The following is a 7,475-nucleotide window of genomic DNA, read 5'->3' on the forward strand; positions in this document are numbered from 1 at the left end:
CAGGCCAGCTTAGGGTACACAATTAGACCTATCTTATAAACAAAAACAAACTAAAATTTCAGCACTGTGGATATGAGGCAGGAGGATTGCTACAAGTTTGAGGGCATCCCTAGATTCTGCCTAAGAAAACAAAATGAAATGATGGACAGACAGAATGAAGTCAAGCAGTTGATGGGGAGATGTTTCATAAGGCTGACTCCCATGGGAAGATGGGAGCTTGGTGGTTTGAGTGGGAATGCCCCCATTCTTACACATGTGAACACTTGGTCCCTACTTGGTGGTGCTGTTTGGGAAGGATTAGGAGAAGGTGTGTCACTGGAGGTGGGCTTGGAGGTTTCAAAAGCCCACACAAGGTCACAGGTGTGTCTGCTGCCCTTGAATCAGGATGTAAAGCTCTGGCTACTGCTCCCGTTGTAAAAATGGTGAGAAGAGAGGTGTTGGCAAGTTGGAGCTGAGGAGCCCCACAGCGGGTGAGAAAGAGGCATGCTGTGCAGACATGGCGGGTGGTGGGAAAGACATATCATGCAGGTGGCACTCATGTGAAAAGTTTTATTAAAGGAGGAAGGGAGAGAACAGAGGTGCTCATTTCGTGGGAATAGACTGGGAGGAGGAGTTTTCTCTTGAAAGGGACTTTGTGTAGGATGACATTGTCAGGACACTGGGCAGGCCAGGGGCAGGTCTGAATGCTAACAATTCTCCCTTTTTGATTATTATAAAAAGGTGAGTTATGGGTAGCAAGTGGGGGGAATGAGGCTGCTGAATTCTTGAGACTGCTTCCTGCTGATTCAGGAAGAAGTAAAGAGGGGGAGTTGGGAATCAGGGTTATGCACAGCAGGAGGTGTGAGTGAAGAAGCATTCAGTTAGCTGTCATTGTGGAGACCTCAGGCATCTGTTCCCTGAGGGAGCTGAGAAGGCAGGTTGCTAGGAGGAAAAAAATAGATTGTTAACACTGGCCTTATGAACGGGGCTAGCCATGGGAAGAGTGATGTGGCTGCCAGAGAGATTGGAATGGAGAAGTGCCCTGGTTGTAATAGAAGAGGCAAGGGTGGATGAGCCAGACAAAAGAGCAGATATGCCCTTGAGACTGGAGTGGTGGTACCAGCACTGATGGGTGATGTGTTCTTCAGAAATACCTGAGCCATTACATCTGCTGTTTCTCTGGAGATGGGAAATGCCTCCATCTATCTTGTAAGAGTGTCAACAAGTTAGGGGTTAACGGAGTTTTTATGAGTGGGCATGTGGGTGAAGTTAACCTGCTAGTATTAGCCCGGTTGGTATCCTTGGTTTCATTTTGCAGAATCTGGAAAATTAAAACATGTACACCACAGCATTGATACCTATTCAGAATTTCAATGGGCAACTGTTTTGAGTTCTGAAAAGGCTGATTCAGTAATTACACACCTATTTATAAGTCATAGCCATAATGGCTATCCCTGTACAAATTAAGACTGACAATGCTCCAGCATATGTCCCTAGTAAAATAAAACAGCTTTTGCATATTATAAAGCACATTACAGGTATGCCACACAATCCTACAGGACAAGCAGTTGTAGAAAGATCTAATCACACTTTAAGAAATGCTTTATAAACAGAAAGGGGGAACAAAAACCCCCAAAGATAGATTGCATAATACCTTATTAACCTTGAATTTTCATAATGCTGATGAGAAAGGAACAACAGCTGCAGAGAGACACTGAATAATAGAAAAAACTGCTGAACTAAATCACACTGTGTACTTCAAAGGTGTGTTGACCTCAGAATGGAAACCAGGATATGTGCTACATTGGGGAAGGGTTTTGCTTTTGTTTCCACAGCAGAAGGAAAGCTATGGATACCATCAAAATTAATAAAGACTCGATTTGAACAGGAGAAACCTCTTGATTAGGAGAAATGATGGCTCATCCACCAATGTGACAATTCTACAAGTTGTAAGGAAAACTCACCCAACAACGGTGGAGCAGGGTTCTGTTTCTGTATCTACAGGAAAACAGAAATACCCATCTTCAAGAAGTTAAAAAGACCTTGGACACCCGTTTCTCTCCATGCTTATTCTTGATTCTTTAGAACCTTCCTTTATATATCATGCCATCTTTAAATTTCCACTTTTATATTAATGTTCAAGTTTTCCACAGTGAAAAAAAGAAATCTTCCCAATAATACTCTCTGAAGTCTCCAGAAGGAAGATGGGACCCCACAACAATGATTCTACCTGGTTCATAATGATGCCATTGAGCAGATAAACACCACTCAGTGTTGTTTGGACTCAACCAACCAACACTCAGTTTGGACTGCAAACTGTTCAGGACGGTTCCAAGATGGCTAGCTGAGATGGTCCATCATATTACACTTCTAGTCAGAACTTTGGGTAAGCTTTACCCATAACTCTGAGACTGACTATAAATATTACAGTCAGTTCCTATGAGACCTAACTGTTTTAGTTTTTCACAGGATCCCACAGAGAGACCATTGCCCCCAAGACAGCAGGAAGCAATTCTAAGAAAATGATCCCCCTCCCCCCAAAAGGTTTTGTTTTCTCAGGGTTATGGATAATTGTCATCTGTTAGGGGTTGGTTTTAAGTTGTAATAAGGTTGGGGGTGGAACAAAGTTTAGACTCAGGATTCTCTTTTGGAAAAGAAAAAAGGGGAATAGATAGGATAGAATAACAAGGTAGATTATTGTATCTACTTGTAAACTAAATCAGTAACTATTAGCTTTAGATAATTTGCATTGGTATGGATTCTTGTATGTTGATACAAATGTAAAATTATTTTTCTATTCCTGTTTAAGACAGTTTGTATATTGATACAAATACAAAACTATACTGGCCATGTTGTACACGTGCTCCTACTCGTGTTTGAAATAGTTTGTATATTGATACAAATGTAAAATCATATCTGTCATACTGTGTGTATGTTCTACCTCTGTTTATGACATTTTGTATGTTGGTACAGATTAATGATATTGTTGTCATATTGCACTATACATTTCTACCTCTGGTTAAAATAAAAAATAAAGAGTCCATTACTGATACATTGAACTGGACAAAGAATAGTAGTGAGTCATGAAGAAGCAACTGAATTATGTGAAAAGACTTAAAATATGAGGGGTTTTTTTGGCAGGGGAAGGGTGGTTTTAAGTGGCTGAAGGGACTGAGGAGACAGCTCAGTGGTTAAGAGAGTTTTCCTGCTCTTCAGATGACCCAAGTTTAGTTCTCAGCACCCACATTTGGCCGCTCACATGTGCCTGTAACTCTGGCTGCAGGGAGATCCAGTGCCCTCTTCTGGCCTCTGAAGGTATCTGTACTCATGTGCACATACCCCCACGCAGGTACAAGCATATACATAATTAAAAATAATAAAATTATTTAGATAGGGTCTCACCATATAGCTCTGGCTGGCCTCAAATATAACAATAAGCAAGATAAAATGTGAATGAATTCTTTCCAAAGTTCTATTCTGAACTCTTGTGGACCAAATTTCTCATCATTGAGGGTAGAGGTGTTGTTTTAATTCTAACATAGACAGGGCACTTTCTTTTTTTTTTTTTTTTGGTTTTTCGAGACAGGGTTTCTCTGTGTAGCTTTGCGCCTTTCCTGGAACTCACTTGGTAGCCCAGGCTGGCCTCAAACTCACAAAGATCCGCCTGCCTCTGCCTCCCGAGTGCTGGGATTAAAGGCGTGCGCCACCACCGCCCGGCTGACAGGGCACTTTCTGAATTGAATTTCATCTCTTGGTTTAAGAACTAACACTAGGGGTTGCAGGTGAGACAAGAAGCAGAGCACCAGAGCCTAGCCTGTGCAAGGTCTGTGATTTGATAACCAGCCATAGAGATAAAAAGACCAGAAATAAAAGCAGAAAATCCCACCTTAACAGCTAGCACTTAACTACCCACAACTTGACGTCTTGGGAGGTCTGATCCAAATATTTGAACCTAACCCCTAATGACTTGTGCTTTACCCTAAATGCCCCCTCTCACAAGGACAAGTGGTGCTGTAAAACCCACTACTTAGCAGAACAGTGAGACACCCTCTTGTCTAGCCAGATGCAGACTCCACACAAATGGCACACAAGGCCAAGGGATTGACCTCAGCTGTCTAAGGGACCACTGCCTGGTGTCTTCCTGCTGCTGTGATAAAATAACCTGACGGAAGCAGCTGAGGGAGGCGGGGTTCATTCCAGCTCAGTAGTTCCTGGTCTGGTCCATCACAGCAGGACAAATGCCAAGCAGAGCTTGAAGCTGCTGGTCATGTTACTGCTACAGAAAAGAGCAAAGAATGCAGGCCAGTGCTCAGCGGGATGCGTGCGTGCGTGCGTGCGCGTGTGCGTGTGCGTGTGCGTGTGTGTGTGTGTGTGTGTGTGTGTGTGTGTGTGTTTACACATGCATGTGGAGGCCTGAGGTTGATGTTGCAAATGATCTTCAGTCACTCCACCTTATTTATTGAAGTAAGGTCCATAAATCAAATCAAGAGCTCACAGATATGGCTAGTCTTGCTAGCCAATGTGCTCTGCGGATCCTGTCTCTTGCCCTCTGTCTTAATTTGCATTTCTGTTGCTGTGATAAAACACCATGGCCCAAGTGTTTATTTCACTGAGGGAGGTCAGAGCAGGAACTCAAGGCAGGGAGTAGGAGGCAGGGTCTGAAGCAAAGGCCATGGAGGAGTGCTGCCTACTGGCCTGCCCCTAATGGTTTACACAGCCTGCTTTTAATACTTAGGACCACTAGTCCCGGAATGGCACTGCCCACAGTGGGCTGAGCACTCCCACATCAATCATCAATCGAGAGTACACCCCAGACTTGTCCTCCGGACAGTCTTGTGGGGGCATTTTCTTAATTGAGGTTCCCTCTTCCCAAACGACTCACTTGTGTCAAATTGACATAAACTATCCAGCACATCTTCCTGGAATTGCAGGCGGGCCACCATGCCCACTTGGCATCCACATGGGCCCTGGCGATCTGAACTCCAGCCCTCACACACGCACAGACAGCAAGGGCTGCCGGACCCTTCTCCAGCTCTGCAGCGTTTTCTTTAATAACCGCCTGCCGTGTCTGCCCCGGTGGGGTACATCCTTTACCCTCATGCCTTCAGCTGGGCACCACTGTCCAGCACTGCAGCACCCAGGGGGCAAGGTGAGTGAGGGAGGGTGGTCTTGGACCTGTTGTATCTTATTAAAAAGGACAGTAGGCCAGCAGGATGCAGCTTAAACTCCTCCCACCTAGACTCAAAATTACACGCTACTGTTTAAAAAATGCAAACAACACTAAAAGTGGAGAAAAAAAACCCAAATTCCCCCAAAAGTCCACGACAATAAACATCCTTATTCATTCATCACACTTATTATATATGCATACAAATATGCAAAGAAATTTGCATTGCCACCTAGAACATTTAAATATAGCAGGTCAGTGAAGAACCCAGGAATATGAAAAGTTGTGTGCTATAGCCTATCTGCATATTCTAGGGGTGCTGGGGCTGATAGCTGCTTTAAATAAGCTACTGACCTTGGCCTACATTCTCCCCAGATACGGGAAAGGCAGTTAAAACAGACCCATTTCTAGGTACACATCTTGAACTAACACCCTGTAATCAGAGGCTGTAAATCCTGACCCCCCCCCCCAATGGTTCTGCTTCTTTTGAACCTTTTTACAGAGGTAGCCTAGGACTACCTGCATGTCAGATGTTTGCACTGAGATTCACAATAATGACAAAACTGCAGTTATGAAATAACAACAAGCCTCATATTTTGGATTGGTATGGACTTTTTGTATGATGTTGGAAAAGTAAAGCTATATTTGACTCAACTCTGGTTTACAATATACAAATGTCCTTGGCTAAGGGAAGAGGCTGAGTCTCCCTGCAGCTGGCAAGGCTAGAGACATCCTAAGGGTGTGCTGTGTCTTCTTTCCACAGACCCATGTCAACCCACACCAGTTCACCAACACTCTCCCTATCCTTAATAAACTCAGTAACTTCTTCACTCTGGCCCAGCCTGAAAAGATTTTCTGCTGCACGGTCAGGATCCACCAGCTGCTCCTGACTCAAGTTCTCTCCCTGGGAAGGGAACTCCTCCAGAGTGCCGGCAGCAGTGCTGGGCTGTGCCTCCCTCCCATACATACTTGTAAAACAAGCTCCTCTGTTATGCATGCTCACTTTCTAACCAAAAGGAATTTAGAAAGTTCGCAGAGGAAACCAGAAGTCGTCCAAATGGTGGCTGAGCAGTGAGGAGCACTGTCTTTCACGAGTTCTGACCAACAACAGGCAACAAAACCAAAAACAGCAACGGGAAATTGGGTGCGCTCTGGGGTTCTAGAAGGCATCGGGAGCGCCCTCTAGGAGCCTCTGACAAGCACAGGACCCTGCTTATCTCACAGGCCAGAGCCTATGGGCTCCAGTCAAACAAGGAAGAGGAAGTCAACACGCTGCCGGGGCTGTCAGGGCAGCACGTGACACTAATCCTTGGTTGAGCACACTTAATCTGTCTGCCTGCTGATCTGAGCTCACCCATTCCCAAGTCGGAATCTCCCCCAGAGTCCCGTAGACAGTCTGGTGCCTGCCAGCTCAGTGGCTTCCAACCTTGCTTTTCTTGTTGTTGTTTGGTTTTTTTCTATTTCAGCCCTGTGTGTTGGGTCAGCCCTTCAACTTCTTATCTTTTCCATTCTGCACAGCGCCTCAGCCCCTTGCTTATCACTTTCAAAGCAGCACACTCATGGTGGAGCATGGTGGCAGCTAGTGTCCAGCCTCACCCAGGATTCTAGCCTCTGGGGTTCTAGCCGCCTTGGGAGCACTCCAGGGCCTTCATGAGCGGTAAAGGGCTCCACAGTGAATGCAAGCTACGATCTTAGTTTGCTCAGTCTTGTTCCATGTCCCAATAGTTTAGTTTTCAGATGCAGCAAAAGTTGTTAAGCAGTCTTGTAGTCCCGGCTCTCGGGAGGGGAGTGGCAGGTAGAGTGGCTGCCTAGCATGCATGCCCTCTGCTGGCCTCTATGGTCACCTGCACTCGTGAGGACATACCCACCAACACACTCACACTTAAAACAAATCTTAAAAAAGGAGGAAGAGGAGGAGGAGGAGGAGCAGGAGGAGAAAGTGAAATGGGAGAAGAAGGTATCCGCTTAAGTAGCAAAGGAAATCCAGACAAAAATTCAGAATACAGCCCGGTGGTGGTGGTGACGGTGGCGGCGGTGGTGGCGCACACCTTTAATCCCAGAACTCAGGAGGCAGAGCCACGCGGATCTTTGTGAGTTCGAGGCCAGCCTGGTTTACAGAGCGAGATCCAGGAAAGGCACAAAGCTACACAGAGAAACCCTGTCTCGAAAAACCAAAAAAAAAAAAATAATAAAAATAAATAAATAAATAAATAAAAATTAAAAAAAAAATCGGAATACATGTCAGGCCAGAAGGGGGCGCCACAACAAAGGCAAGGCTCCTCAACTCTATTGAGGCTGGTCATTTTTTGTGAACTACACTTCAAAAGCT

The sequence above is a fragment of the Peromyscus maniculatus genome, chromosome 19 (genome assembly GCF_049852395.1).
Source record: "Peromyscus maniculatus bairdii isolate BWxNUB_F1_BW_parent chromosome 19, HU_Pman_BW_mat_3.1, whole genome shotgun sequence".
Classification (NCBI taxonomy): Eukaryota; Metazoa; Chordata; class Mammalia; order Rodentia; family Cricetidae; genus Peromyscus; species Peromyscus maniculatus.